We start from the raw sequence: 19,943 nt of genomic DNA on the forward strand, positions 1-19,943 counted from the left end.
AGAACGAGGGAGTCCCCAGGGGGAGCGCTCTCCAGCACACCCTCCAAGGACTCCAAAAAGGGTGGGTACTCTGAACTGCTGTTTGGTGCATATGCGCAAACAACAGTCAGGACTCGTCCCACTACCCAAAGGCGGAGGGAGGCTACCCTCTCGTATACCGGTGTAAACCCCAACGTACAGGCCGCCAAGCCGGCGGGCAATAAGTATGCCCACACCTGCTCTGTGCCTCTCACCGTGGGCAACTCTTGAGTGGAATAGAATCCAAACCCTCTTGAGACACACACACTCTCGCACATCAGCTCGGGCTCCTTCCTCGCCAGAGAAGTGACATTCCATGTCCCAAGAGCTAGCTTCTGTAGCCGGGGATCGGACCACCAAGGTCCCCGCCTTTGGCTGCCGCCCAGCCCACTATGCACCCGACCCCTTTTGCCCCTCTTTTTGGAAGGCTGCTCTGTTTCCTGTTTCACGTTCTCCGTTTTCAATGACGATATACTATATAATATACAAAGAACAACAACAAAACGCCACAAGAGCGGATATCAGTATCGATATCCATCGCGAGTAGCGATACCGTGAAATGTGACCTGGTATCAGCCCGATGCAGATACCCGGTATCGGTACTCGGTATCGGTACTGTCATCAACAACATCATCATCATTCAACAAGTGTAAGATTAATGCTAGTTAAAATCCCCCCTACCCCCGTCAGGCAGTGTATTTTGCTGACCCAAATTGTTGCCAAATGAATATGATAAAACTGGTGTAGGGAAAGTCCAAAAGTTCATCCCATGTTTACATAAAAAAATAAGTTTGGCATTAAATGTAATCCTGATTCACAAAATGTGAGGGCTTAGCTCTATGACCTTTACTTCAACAATCCCACAGAGATGCAACAGTGGAGGAGAGAGGATTTTCTGTCAATCAGCAAGGATGACATATTGTAGGACACAATAATTGCCAAATTACTCAGCTATTATGTTGACGTCTGCAGGGATTCCTCAAAACCCCTATTTTCAAAGAGCTTTTTGCTTGTGCTCCATCAGCTAGGTCCAGCTACATGATGCATCAAGATGAGCATGGGATAAAGGATCACTGATGTTCAAGCAAAGAGGCAAAACAATACCTAAGAAATCATAGTTGAGCAACGCTCAAAAGAAGCAGTTTCGCAATGAAGTTTGCGGGTCAAAATTTCCATATTTTCCCATACATTTTACCACATTGAATAGCTAAACGTAGACTCAAACGCCGAGACAACCGTCAAAAGAAAGACGGGCCTAAAAAGCTTTGCTGGGCTTCCGTCACTTTCTGTGTGTCGTCGGAGGTCGAGGGAAGCTCTGTGCAATTTAGGCAGAAGCAGCCCTTGCATTAGATTCAGATGGCTACTAGTGCACCTAAACACGTTGTGGAGTCACTCCTAATCCAGTAATCATCGCTTACATGCCAGCGAATAAGATACATTCATGACAAGTGTCATAATCTCGAAGGAATGACTCAAAATGCTAAGAACGTTTATTAATAAATGAACACACATTGCAATATCATCATCATCATCATTGAAAACAGACTATAATACTTTTATAAATATATCTATAGAATGACCACTTGTTAGTAATTATAACATTCATTATTTATTAGTTAATACACTGCACTTTGTCATGTAAATTCATTCTTGCTCAGTGTGGTGGCCTGGACCCCCGGTTAATGAGCTCATAGCTTTTTGGGGTGTCCCTTTTCACAATTCAAACAAAAATGTAGATTTCGTTGTAAGAAGACTTTGTTGATCGCATGGATGTGAAATTGTATTCATGACTTGAGTGATATTGTAAAATTGTGAAATAAACAAACAAACTTAAATAATGTCCTCTATATCCTTATGATGAATTAGGCCAGCAGAGCTACCTTCATACCTTACGAGGGACTGTTTGGGAGGGAGCTCGTACGTGGCTTATTTTCAGAAAACTACGACCAATCGTAAACAAACCGATCATATTTCTATTTTAAGAGACTGATGTAGGCCTAAGTTAGAGTCGTACGCCCAATTCAACCTCTGAAAATATAAAAACAATCGCCTCAGTGCAGCCTTCCTACCAATAGACGCCCACTATAAAAAATCTTAACGTGTTTACTACCAATCGACACCACAATTGACATGCACATCTCCAATTTAGGCCTACATCAATCTCTTAAAATGGCAATGCTGCCATAGACATACTGTTGTTACTTTATGTTAAGGCGCTTCAAAAAATATATATCTGAGAAAAATTTTACTGGAACAGAAAATTGGCTGGTGGAAATTGTATTTGGCTGGTAACTTAAGAGAGTCACCAGCCATGTTGGCTGGTCATCAAAAAAGTTAATTTAGAGCCCTGCCACTCAGAAGCTGTTCACTGCACTTTATTTAATGTTTGAACATGTTTACATTAATTGTGCAGCTTTAAAATTAATCTAAGGCAATTATTCACTTTTTTTTTGTATTATTTAAGACGGCAAATTAATGTCAGTTCAACATGTTTCATTTTGTAACAAACTTTACTAAAGACACCGTTGTGTTAAATGTGTCTTGCGTGTGTATAGATGTGTTGTAATTTTCTGCATAAAAGTAAAAAACATTGACTAAAAAAATTACAAAATTTAGTTGACTAAAATTGTTCTTTATTTCATAGACTAAAATTGCTCTTTATTTCCGTCGACTATAATTGGACTAAAACTAAAATACAATAAGTTATGACTAAAACTTTAATTTTATAACTAAAACTAAACTAAAATTTCTCGTCCAAATTAACACTGGTCAGAGTACTTCAACTTGTAGGTGTGCATCCTCTGTTGACAGTGAGGGAATTTACAGGGAATTTATTCATCAAAATAAAGTCATCACTCCAACAGGATAGTAACCAACAACAACAACAATACATGCATAGTGTTTGACAGTTGCTTCATTCTCCAAAATGACTGAAGAAGTTTCATGTTGACCAAGTTTACTGATAAAGTATAGGCTTTTTAATAGCTATGTTTTATGGTGACAAATTTGCACTACAACCGTAAGTGTAGTTTGTGTGCGCACGTTTTTGTTTTTGCCACATTGTGGGGACCGACTTGATATTTATATAGCTCAGACCTCTTTTTGAGGGTCAAGACTTGATTTGAGAGTTTAGGATTGAATTGGGTTATGGTTGAGGTTAGGGTAAGGAATGGGGATAGGAAATTATTTTTGAGTGTTGGGGTTAGGGGAAGGAGCTAGGTTAATGCATGATGTCAATGATATGTCTCCACAATGATACAAAGACAAGGGTGTGTGCCCATGTATAGTGATATTTGTTTTAAATAAGCATGAAATATTATTCCTATTCTACTTTTCCCATTTTGGTGGCACCATTCTTGTTTGACGTAAATAACGACAAAGGGTGTGCTGGTTAAAATAAGAGTGGGATTGGGGGGGGGGGGACAAATTGAAACAGAGAAAGAAACAGACACGCCCACTGTGATGCAAATATTCCCAAGTGGAATTTGCTGTCTGTTGTGTTTGGAGTCCTGTCACTGAAGTGAAACCTTGAGTGGAGGCGGGCGGCATATAACACAATGAGGCTAGTTTATCATGCTGGGTTGACCAAGGGTGATGCTGCCACATTCCACAAGCAAGTTGACCAAGAAACCCAAATATGGAACACACAACAAACAAAGCATCTTTTATGTTAAATCTACATTTGTTCCAATTGTGTGCGTTTTGCTTTTGTCCCATTTTTTGATGCACTTTTTACTTTATTGATAGCAGCAACATACCACTTCTGACACCAAATGTAAGATTTTTATTGTGGCCTCTTACTAGGCGAGGATGGTCGTGGCCTTAGAAATGGTAATATATAGATATTTTTTAAACAGATGGAAAAAGGTTTGTGAGCTCTTCATTGTTGCTTTAATCACCACAGCAGTGAATCCCCCTCACATACAACAAACAGGCTTATCTTTTTTTTTTTACAAACATATTTCTAAAACCCTCTTAAAGTGGTGCCAAGCACCAAAATATTTGCAAATGCAGTTCATGTTTTGGTCTTACAAGTCAAAGTCACATTAACAATTGTCAAATAAGCCTCACAAAAGAAAGAGTATCCCAATTCCCCTCCCCTGGGGTTAGGGTTAGGGTTATCTCACGTTGTGCTTATGCGCGTATGAGGGAGCAGGTTCAGTAAGATGTTGTGTAGTACATGTTGAGTACTCAGGGCAATTGTTCAAATTTTTGGCGCTAACAAAATAGCAGTGATGCTTACATTGCATAAAGCTGGTCAACTTGGATGACTAATTAGATTTTTTTGGGGTGTTGTGTTATACATGTTATTTTAAAGTTACAATGAAGTATGAAGATGCAGTACTAGTAAATATTTCTCAATACAGTTATGACAAAAGCCAGTATTCTGAATTGTTGTTGACAAAGTGATTCATTCTTTTTTTTCTTGTGTTCTGCTGCACACATATATTTTATGGGTTGAAGATAGAGCGAAGATTAAAGAGTCAGTATAAGAGTAAGTATTTGTTCATATATTTTTTTATAAAAGCCAATACACGTAACTGTTGAGTGATTGTTTCTTATGTTACAGTGAAGTGTGGAGAGTGTGAGCAATATTCTGAACTGATGCCCGTGATTGTTTCTCACATGCAATATATGTGTATTATTTTGTACTGTGTATTTTAAGCTATTTTGTGTAATATTTTTGCAGTTGATAATATTTTATATTAGTTTCTCATGTTTTGTCTAAAGAATTAATTTTTGACTAATTTGTATTTTCTGCACATTTTTTTGAATAATTTTCAGTTGCATTTTTATATTTACATTATCTAATATTTTTATTTTTCTCATTTTCTTTTGATCAAACTTTTTTGCACCTTAGCTAGCTAATATTTTGACAAAACACACATAAAGCAGTTTTGCTTTGACTCTCGTAAATATATATTATTTGTATTATTGTTGTTGTTATTATCATTGTCGTAGTTTTGATTTTTAGGATTAGATTCATTCAAGATTGTAAAACGTTGCAAAGACGTTCGGCAGACCTTCCGAAACCATTTTTATGCTCAGTTTTTCTTGTCGCCATCAAATTTTGAGCATGTTAAAAAAAAAAAATTGCGACTATAGAAACGGTTTGCTCGCATAAAAATGGGTGATAAGGTTCTGGCAAACACTCTTGACAATGTTTTGCAGTCTTGAAAGAGACCCGATGAAATGCCATCACTCGCAATGCGCGCACCCTCGCAAGCCTTTGCTGATTAGTGAGACACAGTCTTAACTGACAAAAGTACCGATAATAAAATGTTAAATATAAAAAGGAACAGTAAAATTGTGATACCGTAAAAGACATCTTCAGACGTTTGAAGACGTCTTCAGACGTGTGAAGACATCTTCAGACATCTTAAGATAATCTTGAGACGTCTCAAGACATCTCAAAACATTCATTTCCAAGACCTTTGCCAAAGTGATTGAAATGCTAAAGTTATTATTTTTAGGCGAACAAACACCTTTTAAAATGAACTAGTTCAGTTCTTACCAAAAATGTTTTTAACCCTAACCTAAAAATTTACTTGTTTATAGTTCTCCTCCCCCTCATTCCATATTCACTCCACACAAGTATCCAGGTGCCGCTATCACCCACTACAATCTACAAGAGAGGGGGCGAAAGGACAAACTTATTGCTGTTATGCAATTTCTAACAGAACTTAACAGTACGGACTTCTCTGAGAGACAAAGGGTCTTTACTTTGAGCTCTCTCTTTTAATGAAAAGAGAGATACAATGGTATCTTTAGATTCAATCTTTCTTCTTTTAATTGAGGGTCAAAAATACTCTTGGTCCTTTCCAAAGTGGGGCTAACTCACAGTGCTCCTGTGAGTTACATTAACCCATGGGCAGTATTTTATTTTCTATTGGCCTGGTCAGAACCGTCAAAAAGCCCAAAGCGAGTCACAATACCGCCTTAAGTGCGTCATCGCGTCGCATTTTGATGATGAATGTGCCGTGCGACTGTTGGTATCCGGGGTTTCCAAATATTGGCCTTTTCCACCTCATTGAGGATCATTCACAGTACATTTAGTCGGAATTTCTCTTTCATTCTAACAAGAGAAAACGTGTCACCCTTGAACAAAAACTAACTGCATTCAAACCCGTTTATTGGCCCCAGAATGAGCTCTCGGACAGAAACGTTTACAAAGGCAAAATATACTACATTCACTTCTCGTTTGCCCAACGAGTTCCTGAAGTGTTCAGGGTCAAGACTGCTGCATCAATACAGCCTGGATTCAAACCCACAACCTCTGAACCATGTGCCCACTATTCTTTATGGAATCATTACTCCTATTGTGATTGTACATGTGGGGAATTCACTGACTCAATGATTCAATTGCCTGATGTGCATATTTGAAGATCGGACATGTCAGAGTACATTTCCAGTCATCCATGAATTATTTACACCCTGCCAAACCCACTTTAAGAGATTATTCAACACTCCTCGTTTCCATTTGAAAAAAAGAGAAATTGACATGCCAGCATCTGTCCGTGGTTGGGCAATTGAATTGATGGACTGATGGCTGACTGACAATATGACATTGCTGAAGAACGTTGAGGAAAAGTGAAAGAAAATTGGAAAAGAAGGAGACTTACCCAGGGGACAGAGATCTGAAGGCAGCAATGAGTGCAGCAATGAATGATAATTGAGGGTGGACTGGGACAAAAAAAATGAGCCCATACATTTTTGGTTTTGGTCCTTCATAAGTAAGCAACCAAGTACAACCAACTGGTAGTTTACGTTGTCCAGTCCAGGGGGTGTTGTCCACCTTTTGCCTGTCAACTGGGACAGGCTCCAGCATCCCAAGACCATGAACAGGATACGCAGAATTGAAAATAGTTAAATGGAAATTCAGAGTGCCAAACTGCAGGGGTTGCACGGCGAGCACTCTGGCCACTCTTGACTTGGGACACGAAGCATCAAAAAATCAGGCAGGACAAGGTGGAAACTATTCAAGCAAAATGTGAGGGTTGTGGGCTGACGGGGGATTTGAATGGATTTCACACAATCGATTTTTGATTCAAAATTATATGATTGACAATGATTTCTGCTTCAAACTATAGATGTGCAAAGAATAGTCAAGATCTACTCTATGTAGCTAGCTATACATTTTATAGCTTTTAAAATATAAAATAAATCAATAAAATCGATTTTGGGACTTTTTAAATCGATACTGAATCGTGGTAAATGAGAATCTTGATTCTTATATGAATTGATTTATTTAATTTTTTTGGGGCACACCTCTAGTGTGGCCTCCAACTAAACCTGGTCTGAAATGGGAGAACTCATTTTAAACTATCTTAACGATATATATATATATATATCGGTATCATTCAAGGATTTTTATTGTCAGTGCTCTGTACTGGTACAGTATGTCGAGGACATACAGTAAGGAGAATCAAAATGCACTTGTCTTGCTGTGTGCGTGTATATTTTGTAAATGTACCTGGCAACCAGTTCAGGCCCCTCCTACTGCCTAAAGACAGCTGGGATAGGCTCCAGCACACCCCTGTAAGGATAAGTGGTTTAAATAATGGCTGGACAATTATTATGATATCAATGTTAAAAACTGCCAATAGTTCAAATACTCCTATCAGTACAATTAATTGTTTTTTTACATTTCGCAGGTACTTTCAGTATTTGAATGACATCGATTCAGATGCTCCATAAATCCGATTTTTTTTTTTCGTTGACTCGAAATGTATTCAAATACATTCTTGAAGAAGGAAGACAAAGGGATGAAATGCAAGGAGGGAGGCAGAGGCTGAAGTGAAGAGAAATAAGCGATGTGTGAAAGCATATTCGTCAATCAGGGCTGCAGAATTTTATTTTTTGTTTATTATTCCAAGTGTGAGAAGACAGCAGAGGGGAGAAAAGCAGAATATAGGAGTGATTCTTTGACAGCAAAGAAAGCATCAGAGAGCTCCACTGAGGTCAGAAATGTAACCTCGCATCGAAAGTCACCACTTGATGTGCCGCAGGGCTCCTTGTGCAAGCACACGCCTTATAACAAAGAAAGCCATGCTGGATGCGAAGAATACATTCAAACCAAAACAAAGAAAGTCTGAATATATCTAAGTCTTAAAAAGTGGAAGTGTCTATCCAAAAAAAAAAAACCTACTAGAATGTACTCACATATGGACTTTGTAAATGCAATCCCATACAATAAATTGTCTTTGGATGCGGACAGTAATTTACTTTTTTTTCCTGCCTGGATTAACATTTGTTTTTCAGTTATTATTTTATTAACTTTGGCATAATGCCAAAAATGATCCTTAACTCTTTGACTGCCAAGCATTTTCAGAAAAGAGGATATGTGGGTGCCAGCTGATTTAAGCATTTTGACTGATCTTCCAAGGTCCACAGAAAATTTTGTGTTTGGACTATGGAAACACAGCTACTACCAAATGAAAGATTGAACTCTCATCTTTCATCAGAAAAAAAAAAGTTTACCTTATTCCGTTTTTCAGTAATCAACAATAGAAAATAGGTTAGTTTCACTCAAATGCTCTGTTTTGGACCAAAATACGGAGAAATCAAGCTTTTTATGAAACTATATTATTTCATGCACTCTAGTGAATTTGACACTTTTTTTCCCATGAATGATGCCACAAACACCTAAACAGTGCTTTACTTCTGTAAAACACTACCACCAACAATGAAAAAGTGTTTTTTGATAGCAAAATACGTTTATTTACATTCAACAGTGTAATAAGTAGCAGGTATATACTGCAGTGTGTGTTTGGCCATGTTGTCATCAAGTCTACTCTCAGGATCATGATACGGTGACCTGGTGTTACGTCTGGCTTCCTCATGTCCTTCAGTTGCTATACCGGGTGGTAAGAGATGTTCTGATCCATCTTATCCACTCCATTCATGGTGGCATCGTAGTCCAGAACCAGTGTCTTCTCCGTGATCAGACTGTACCCGCTCCTCCGATGAATATGCATTGGACTCGGGGTACTCTTCATCGTCCGATTGAAAGTCCACCTGTGCAGAAGTGCTCAGTTGTGCACCGCGTTTTCCGCCGTTAGCATCGCTAGCCGGTGAGGCTTTACGACGCGATCGAAGCCGCCGCGTCAACGCTTCCAACTTCGGCGTCAACCTCGGAGTCACCATCATCATCATCAATGTGCTCTTTAGCATTGGTCGATGCTTTTTGTCTTTGAAAAAAATGCTCAAGCGTGAGTTGCTTGCAACCGGTCGCCATTTTTGCTTCCTCGGCCATTCTCCCCTCAACACTCTAGCTCTGCCTCACGTCTTCTACTGACGCCTACCCGATCTTGTCCAAAGAGAGTCATCGCTGCCATCTAGTGCCCAAAAATAGTCATTATACTAACTCGACCTGCTTGATACTTTCAGCACAGCTTGCCAAGGCTTTCCTCCACCCGTTTCCCCCCAAAAAACAAAAAAACATAGTGAACGTCTTTTAATGTATTTGGCGGCACTCATTTGGATTTTACTAAACATTATTAAACGTTTTTGGCGGTCAAAGAGTTAAGGTAATCTATTAAAAAATACTTTTAAATGCTGAATAATGTCTTAATCTGTAAGTGTACTGAGTCACAATGTTGGATGTCTGCTTGTCCATAATTCAGTCACTGAATTTGTCTTTTATGGATTTGAATAAAGTCATATGAATGTCTGTTAAAAAGAACAACTAAATAAATAAATAACTTCCTTGTACATTGACACTGGCACTGACAACAAAATCGGCACCAGTGTATACAATATTCCATTTAGACATTGGACAAAGCTTGCATTGTTGGGTGTCTATAAAAATAAACATTGAAGCCTCTTCATGGCTCATCTGAAGGCTTTAAAAGCCTTTTTTCATCAAAATGCATTAGCAGTCCTTGATCTGCTCTCCCTATTTATCCCTTTCTTTCTGATAAGTATCAAATGATCAAGAAACAAGACGTTTTTTTCCTTGTTTAATCTGTGCTATTTTTCAAATGTATTGCATGCATGTAGGCAAAGGAGAGATGTTGAGTGTACCAACGAGCGCTGAGACAGAAGAAAGATATGGAAAATGATCCCCTTCCCCCGTAAAAAGCTTAATAATAATAATAATAATACAAATAATAACAGACCAACAACGTCAACTGGAGGAAATAATCATTTATAATTAATTACATTGCTACAAATAGTTCTCACCAACTTTTGAATTGGAAAATATACTGTTTCTGGCAACATGAATGACATTAACAGCTTTCTCCCCATGGAACCCGCAGCACAGAAGGAGACGGCAGAAATGTCTTCCTGCTGACTTGTTTGGCTGGTGCCATCCAATTTGAAATGTGCATTGCACCACCAGCAAGACTGCAGTGGAGCAGTATTGACTGAAACATATTTTTTGAGCGTCCTTGTGATTGACTGGCGATCAGTCCTGGGTGTGCCTGGCCCCTCATCCAAAGTGAGCTAGTATCGGCTCTAGCTCAACCAAGACCAGGAACAGGTTAAGCAGTAAAAAAAGAAAAAGTAAAAAAAAAAAGTGATTAGACCCTAGGCTAAGGTCAGCTCATGAACTGTTAATTCCAATACCAACCAATTATGTATATATATATATATATATATATATATATATATATATATATATATATATATATATATATATATATATATATATATATATATATATATATGGATTAATCGAATCAAATCATGACCTATGAATCGTGATACGGATCGAATCGCCAGGTACTTGGCAATTCACACCCCTAATATATATATATATATATATATATAACCATATTTGGACGTTTGACCAGCAGACTGTTGTGCAATTTTTGTTGACATCGCTGGCAACAAGTGAATCAGAAGCGCTAACATTAGCTGGCTGCTCTTCACTGGCGAGCTTCAGGTATCGTGTCATCATCAGTATCAGTCACATGTAATTTTAGGAAAAATACAGGACTTGTGCTTGGGACCAATTCTGGCCACTCACGCTGAAAACACTTATCAGTGAGTGTTTTACGCCAGGGTAATGAGAGCCTAGCAAAGAATGAAGTTCATTGTTTGCATCAACCACTGAGAGCATATTTGGCAGTTTGTTTCGTGACTTGCAAAAGTTAGGGTTAGTGATTGTTTTTTCTTGTATGCTTTGCATTAATTTCATTGTTGATGGTTCTGATAACATGATGCAGACCAATCTTTGAAAATGTATATTCACAGTGTCACATTCTTACTGATGAAATCCGTACGCCACACTCTGTGGCTTTTTCGCTACAGAGGAAGAAAATAATGTGAAAGTATGCAGAAAAAAAGTCTATATCTGTATTCATCTTACTGTAGGTGTGGCAACGCAAGATGGCCACCGGCCTCACTTCTCGCTTCGGCATGAGCATTCCAGGTTATTTTATTAAACCCGTGCTGTGTCAGTTGTGCGAATCCACCTCTGAGTCTGATCGTGGTCTTTTTTTTAAAGCTTCGAGCCGGGACAGCATGCTTGCGTTTTCATAAAATTTTCTTAACTCAAGAGCTATGGTTGTAATGTACACATGCTTTTGGATCGGCTAGCATCGGGCTAGCATCACGTTTACAGCGGGCAACTTCAATGACCTATGTGCGCTTCTCTTGCAAGGCACAGATCTATATAAATACTGGAGTAAGCGTGCATGGTGATGTGATGAGTAGGGATGGGAACCTTTCACATTTGAACCGGTACTGTTCCAATACTTGGTACCTGGGGATTGATACCGGTACCAATTTTCTGTACTTTTGTACTGTCTCTCTCTGTTTTTTTTCATTTGTTAAATTATATTTATTAATTTTGGTGGAATAAATGTTCATCATTGTTTAATAGTAAAATCTTTTTAAAAATAAATTTAACAATTACCTTTCAATATATAAAACGTGACTAATAAAAAAAAAAAATCATTCAAATGAGCCAGAGAGGAATAGTAAAAAATGACGGTTTAACATTTTTACAATTACTGAAGTATAATTAATAAACATAAGTTAATATTACAAAAAAACGTTTTCGGCACCCATCCCTAGTTATGAGCACACGGACGTCCATATAGTACGGACGTCCGTGGATGAGCGTCGCTCGGCGGAACAGCTTTTTGTGTTCAAAACATGCATTGTCAGCCGTACCGGAACAATGACAATACGTTCTTTGCATATTGAGAAGTACCTGAACGCTCAACTGAGACTTTAAGAAGTGCCGGAGCTCCGTACTGATGCGTTCCGGCCACTTAAAACACTGGTTTGTACTGTCTAGTTGAATGCATGATGTTGTTTTTTCTTCTTGGGAATCATGTTTTGCAAACTTCCTCATTAGTGCTAAATACATTATATGTACTGTTCTATATCAGATAAATGGTGGAATTTTATAAAGTGTTTTAAGATTAATTTTAGTTTCATACCTAATATTATGCCCTTCAGAAGTTCACCGTTTGAATTTGGCGCAACTTTAGAGCGCCCTCCAGTGGTTGTTTTGTTCATTGTTTTGCTGAGAAGAGAGAATTCCAATGTGGCAGCACGCAACGCCGACTCGTTTATGTGCTGCGCGAATTGTTGGATCCTGTTTCGTTGTTGCTTTGGACAAGAATTGTCCGTAAGTACATGTGATGTTAAGAAAATAACACTGTGTATTAATTTTAGTTAATTTAGAGATAAGAGACTGTTGTGCCATGTAACTAGCTACTAGCATGAGAGTGTGTCGTGTATAGTTAGCTAATACAGTTTCGTTTTTTTGGGTTTTTTTACGACGACCTAGAGCGGGTAATGGTCAGATAATAAACAGACCAAAAGGAAAACAAAGTCTGGTTATTTGGAACGTCGTTAACTCGCTGTCTAGCTGGTTAAATCTAGACGCTTCGGAGCGAGGACAGCATACCTAACTTGATTTATATTTTGTAAAATTAATAATAATAATAATTTGACCTACAGTTTAGCATCTACAGTTTAACAGATATGTGTTTTATTATTGGCAGCAAAAGGTGTGTTTTCTTAACTTTCAATCAGAACAAAGAGTCTTGCATCAAACCACCCGTCCAGACTCATGCTTTTTATGGAATACATTATGAGACCTTCAAATTCTGAAATAGTAGTCTCAAAGTTCTTTGCTGTGACAATTACTTGACAGGGCTGTTGTTTATTTTCAAAAATGGCAAACATCGTTGAAAAGAGCAGTCACCTTAGTTAAAAAAAAAAAAAAAAAACTGAGAAAAGTGAAAAAACAAAAACCCTGAGAAAAGTCTATACTCACCCCCGGGACATTTAAACATTCTGTGGCCAGTTGCTTTCCACTTGTCTTGAACGTTTTATACTTTGACCGCGCAGTTCTTGAAATAAACAAAGAACAAAATACATGGCTCTTCTTTATCATTTACAATCTGGCGGTTTTCCATTTTCAGATGGGGAAAAAAAAAGTCACCTGTAAAAGCACAACTTGACAGATAACCCTCTCCCACATCTCTCTCAAAATGTAAACACTGCGGGTGCAGGGTTAAGTAGTGGTTATGTGAAGAGTTGGTGAGAGTGCAGTCACATCCTGCATGGATTAGATATGGACATCGTGAACACGCCTGGCCTTCCATGCCTGGGGATGTTCAATCTCAGTAATCACTACACAACACCTCTGGTACACCCGCACACTTCTGGAAATGGACCCACTTGAAACTGCAATTTTGCAGATAACTCTCCCTGTTGACTTCCATTTCTATTACACACTGGGCAAGTTCCACCGTCGGCATCGTTCCCCCCTTCCTCCCACACATCGCGCTGCCCTCATTCCCCTTTCAGCCTGCATTCTTGTCCTCTCACTTCATAGTACAAACCTGTATGTAGTACCACAACTTTCCTGGAGTCATTCTGTTTTATTAAGCAGATGTGCTGGTAGTGTTAATGACTATGCTTACATGCAGTCAATAATATCCTTTTCAGGACCCGAATGTTGCCAATATTCGGGTTTAAAAACCTGTGAAAACATTGAATGATAAGACCACTGGGTTACTGCTTTTCGGAACGGAACAATTGGTTTGTGTTCTGCGCATGCTCTTTGCGCAAGGAATCTCGGTCTTTTGAGTATAGGAACTACTTGTATGCACGGCGGCGGCCATCTTGTCTTGCCATTTGCTGCGCATGACTAACTTGAATACATTGACTTCCGTGTTGTATTTTCACGTAATTTTCTGCTTTCTACAGTAAACATGCCACAGCGTGTATGTATACATACATATATGCGTCTGATGCGCAACCCACCGTAATGGTGAAACATGGTAACGCAGGATAGAACCACACTTTTGGAGCGAGGAGGAAACTGACTACTTTATTAGTGTGGTGACATGACGATGATGTGTTTTATTGACTGTGGAAAGTCAAAAGCAGACATAATGTCTATTTGCATAATGACGTCCATGCATTGCAGTTTGGATTAGTTAACGTATACGGTAAAAATTGTCCTCTCAAGCATATAAGCGGGCAATCAAACATTACCTAAGAAGGTGGGAAGTGTGCCCATGACGTACAAGTAGCTGAGTGTGAATATAACGTGTATGTTACTTTTTCATGATTTTGTTTTTTTTAGATTCTGTGTATCAGGTTGTCACTCCGTATACATATATATATTTATAGTGGAGGTGTCAGTTGAATGAAATGTTTAATCATAGTTAATTTGCATGACTTCAATAATTAACTCACGATTAATCACAAATTAATCACCCATTTTATATCTAAATTTATATCTAAATTTATATCTAAATTTATATCAAAATTTATATTAAAGTGTACAATATGTGTTTCTAATTTTTCATACTCTTGTTAACATAAAATTGGGAAGAAATGTTAACCTAATAGATGTAGCGATTATTTGGGTTGCTGTAATGGCTTATGAGAAATGTACTGAGGGGAGTTGTAATTTCCTCAGCAACCTCTGGGGCACCACGTTGACTTTGCTTGTTTGTAGGAGCTAAACAAACGATAAAAATCTTTATTGTCAAGTATTCAGAATCTGAAGTTGCTGCTTTAGTTAATCATGGAATTCTTTGCTTTAATAAGAGAATTACTAATCCACTCAGTAAACACAAATGATTCGGTAGAAATTGAATTTCTAGACAACAGATTTATTTAGTAAAAACACACATATATCAGTCACAGCCTAACCTATTAATGGAACGGAATAAAAAAGATATGAATCAAAGATAAAAAGAAAACCTGCAACCTAACGAACTAACAAGGGAATGAAAAAAGTAGATAGAGAATAGAGATGGAAGCGTTTTGACCTGTCAGTCCTTTTATGTTTGAATAAAAGCGTTGCACCAGTAGTATATGGTCAGATTGCAATGACAGCGCACTCACAGCCTGCTTCAGATGCGCGGGAGAGAGAGGGACTCGACCAGCGTTGATCCTCATTTGAAGAAAACTCCGTTGGAGGCAATCTGGGCGGTCGGCGCACGCGCAGCTGGAATGCTGCACTGGAGTCTCTGGCTGATGGTGATGTGCGCACGACTGAGGGGCCGCTGCAGGTTTCCGGTTGGTGGCGATGTGCACGCGCGGTGTGGAGGCCGCGGCAGGTCCTTGGCTGGCACAAGTCCCGGTCGGTGGTGATGTGCTTGTGTGGTTGAGAGGCCGCAGTCAGTTGGTTTGGGCGCTGCGGAGCGTCTCTGGCGCACGGCTGGAGCAGAAATAGGTTGCTGGCGCGCAGCGGCTCGGTGTCTAACAGCCGTCGCGGGACCGGGTCGGCGGGGCGCGCCGTGATTCAGAGAGCGGAAGGTAGGTGGGTCGGCTCTTGGCGAGAACAGACACGCGTGTTCTGGTTGTGGTTGTGAGTCCTTGCGTGACGCGTGCTTTGGGGCGCGTGTTGTGGCTCAAGTCCGGGGCTCGAAGAAAGAAGCCGCGTGGTCGCTCTCAGCGTGTTCGGCGACCACGTCTCTCGTGACGGTCAGGAGGAGTTCGTGGGGCAAGGAGAGAGGTGCATGCGCACAGAAGGGCCGGGCACTAATTTCATAACAATTCTCCCCCCCCCCCAATAGATACTGTTCTGTAAAAAAACAAAAAAAGAAGTGTGACATTGATTTGTGTTGGTCATTTTTCTGTCACTACACGGCATAATTGTGTTTGTAAGACAATGGTGACAGCTCAGTAAATTGTTCTTTTCATATTAAGAGGCTCTTAATATGTCATTGGCTAGCTTTAGCTGTCAATCAAAGCCAAACTTGAAAGGAAGTACAGTGGAACCTCGGAGTTTGAACGTCTCGGAACTTGTACAATTCGGACTTCAACCAAAAAATCTGAGTAAAAAAATGCCTCGGAAAAAGCAAGCTAAACCGAACGTACCTTGAAAACAGGTAGCCAAGCAATGCCGAAAGCTCACCCTGCGGTAGTTGAGACGATGCACTGCTCATCAGATCGTGAATACTCCCGGAGGTGCTCCATACTCGCATGTGCATTTTGATTTTTCCACGACAATTTTCTCCGCCATGGGCCCAAAGAAAGACATCAGTGCCAGTGGCAGCAAAGAAAAACATACAGTGCTACTACGAACCTTAGTGGAATTAGGAAGGAGATTATCGCACAGTTGTAACGACCATGACTACTTATGTAAATACTGGCACGAAGACCTTCCCTTAGCTGTTCAACAACGTGCCTGACGATAAACAACGCACGCAAGGACCGTTTAGTAGTCTAACAATATGCCCAATGTAAAATACACAAACTCAGCACTGAACTAAAGGTAGCATTAACATAGCATTTATCATCCACTGATGCCATCACACCACAACAAAAAAGGTAAGGTATTTTTTTATTGTTTAAATACTGAACTGTACTGTAAATGTAAAAAAAAATTAAAAAAAAAATTAAAATGGGAATTTTCTGTTTTTGGAGCTTGGGAACGGATTAATCGCAATTACATTATTTCCTATGGGAAAAAATGTTTCGGAGGTTGAACAATTCGGACACTTCGCAGGAACGAAATATGTTCAAACTCCGAGGTACCGCTATATATGGTTGGTGGCAAGCCATGCTTTACTTAAAGCAGAAGCAACGCAAGTTTACGTGAATGGTAGGAAAAACAGATTGGCGAGGCCTCTCAACACAGCTTCCAACCCATGGCGGGCACAGCTGACTGCCATGCGGGCTAATGCCCGCCCATGCTGCCGAGTCTGTTAAGAGCTGACTAACTTTTAACATGAAGTAACTTGTGAAATTCTGCACATTTAAAGAACTGTAAAATACAACTTGTCCCCACAAATATATGCATTGTTATTTAATTTATTGCAACTAAATTGCGTTACAGTGACTCCTTTGTACAACGTTGAATGCTTTTATTTTGTTAAGTTGCACATTGTAAAATGACTCAAGTTTACTGAAAACGAAACATAAAATATATTTTCATATTAAGATCTATCTAATTTTGAACGTGAAGTAACTTGCGAACTTCTGGACAATTTTTAAATTGTAAAATACAACTTGACGCCAGTCCCCACAAATCTATGCATTATTATTTAATGTATTACTGCTAAATTGTGTTATAGTGTCTCCTTTGAATGACGTTGTATGCTTATTTTGTTAAGTTCTCGGATGTGCATTGATTGTAAATCCAGAGCCGCTGGCGCTCTGCTGCAAGCGGGCCAAGAGCACGAACACTTAACCCCGGGATTACACCGCATGTGTGTGCGTTGTGTCTCTGCTCTTGTCTGCGTGCTCCGGACACATACATTTTATGGACAAAACACACCGGCTGCGCACAGCTGCGGTCCGGCAGTTCCGTCGCCGACAACTTCCTGCCGTGTCTCGCATGATTGCGCGTGATAATGTGGCATTAAAACAACAACAAACACACAAAGTCTGTGCTCAACAGAGAAGCAGAAAGACAGGTGGGCTTCTTTTGATTGAACTCACCGTCCACTCCCACAGCTTCAACTATGACGTTCCTTGCAGCATCAATTTTTAGTTTGACCAAATAAAAAGGATGTGCCGTGTCATATATAATCGACCTCCATTATAAATCTCTTCTCGTCCATGTTCGCTGCAGTAAATTAAGCGTTAAGCATTATAACGTTTTCCTGACATGATTGCAAAATAGAATCTTGTGAGTATTTTATTCTGAAAAGTCACCGGAATTATTTATTTATCTATTTATCTTCCTGTCCCGCTCGATGTGTTCTGTGCTAGTTCGCCATTTGACAGATGCCGACAGATGCGTCGTCCGGCAAAAACAGAAAATAGGTCTATCCGTGCGGCGGGCTCCGGCACAACGCAGCTGGTGAAATTTGAACAAGTTGATAGAATGGAAACGAATCGGCTGCGCCGACGGAACGGAGCGGAGACGCAACGCACACGCATGCGGTGTAATCCCGGGGTAAGAGCTATTTTCTGGAGTTGCTGAATAAAATACACCTCACATCTAAAGATCAGGTGGCTTTGGGTCACTCCAACTGACAAGACGGTAGAGATGTGTGGGTGAAGCTTTGTGAACCTTAGAGGTTTTCTTTCAAATTGTGCCGAAAAAGATCCGAAGCTTTGGGGCTTCAGTGAAAGCAACATACGGGACATCTAGTGGACGAAAGAAGTAAATGCAACCTATGTCATTGAAGTGTGAAACTATCACTCGCACTTATCTTTCATCAATAAAAGTGTAAATAAGCCAGATACAGACTATGTATTATTTACAAAAGTCTGTGCCACCATTTATTATTTTTTCATTAATAAAATATGATGTGTGTATGTTGATGTTTATTAAAAACCGGAGTATGTGTGAACAGTTACAAAGGATGCAGGCCATGGAATTATTTATTTATCAAAGATTTTATGCGTCTCTTGACACTCTCTAATTTTGCAGCTTTGAAAATATGTCTCATTCACTGTAATAAAAAAAAAAGAAGCACCAGATCTACTCATGAAATGAGGCAACAGTTACAAGCAATATAATTAATTAAATTTCACCATGCTTGGTATTGATTAATTATTAATTAAATGAGACCCTTAACTCTTTGACCGCCAAAAACGTTTAATAACGTTTAGTAAAATCCAAATGAGTGCCGCCAAAGACGTTAAAAGACGTTCACTATGTTTTTTTTGTTTTTTAAAAGGGTGGAGGAAAGCCTTGGCAAGCTGTGCTGAAAGTATCAAGCAGGTCGAGTTAGTATAATGACTATTTTTGGGCACTAGATGGCAGCGATGACTCTCTTTGGACAAGATCGGGTAGGAGTCAGTAGAAGACGTGAGGCGGAGCTAGAGTGTTGAGGGGAGAATGACTGAGGAAGCGAAAATGGCGACCGGTTGCAAGCAGCTCACGCTTGAGCATTTTTTTCAAAGACGAAAAGCATCGACCAATGCTAAAGAGCACTTTGATGATGATGATGATGATGATGATGATGGTGACTCCGAGGTTGACGGCGAAGTTGGAAGCGTTGACGCCGAAGTTGGAAGCCTTGACGCGGCGGCTTCGATCGCGTCATAAAGCCTCACCGGCTAGCAATGCTAACGGCAGAAAACGAGCACTTCTGCACAGGCGGACGTTCAATCGGACGATGAAGAGTACCCCGAGTCCAATGCATATTCATCGGAGGAGCGGGTACAGTCTGATCACGGAGAAGACACTGGTTCTGGACTATGATGCCACCATGAATGGAGTGGATAAGATGGATCAGAACATCTCTTACCACCCGGTATAGCAACTGAAGGACATGAGGAAGCCAGACGTAACACCAGGTCACCGTATCATGATCCTGAGAGTAGACTTGATGACAACATGGCCAAACACACACTGCAGTATATACCTGCTACTCCCCGGAAAAAAAGGCCGGCAAGAAAGTGCACGCGAAGGGGCAATCGCAGTGAAACTAATCTGTGGTGCAAATCCTGCTGCGTCCCCTTGCACGCAGGGGAGTTTTACACAATATGCCTCACAAAAAGAAAAACTGTGTAGTTGAAACATCCACACAATT

Source organism: Leptonotus elevatus, chromosome 1 (genome assembly GCF_054856555.1).
Source record: "Leptonotus elevatus isolate MCC_2025b chromosome 1, RoL_Lele_1.0, whole genome shotgun sequence".
NCBI lineage: Eukaryota > Metazoa > Chordata > Actinopteri > Syngnathiformes > Syngnathidae > Leptonotus > Leptonotus elevatus.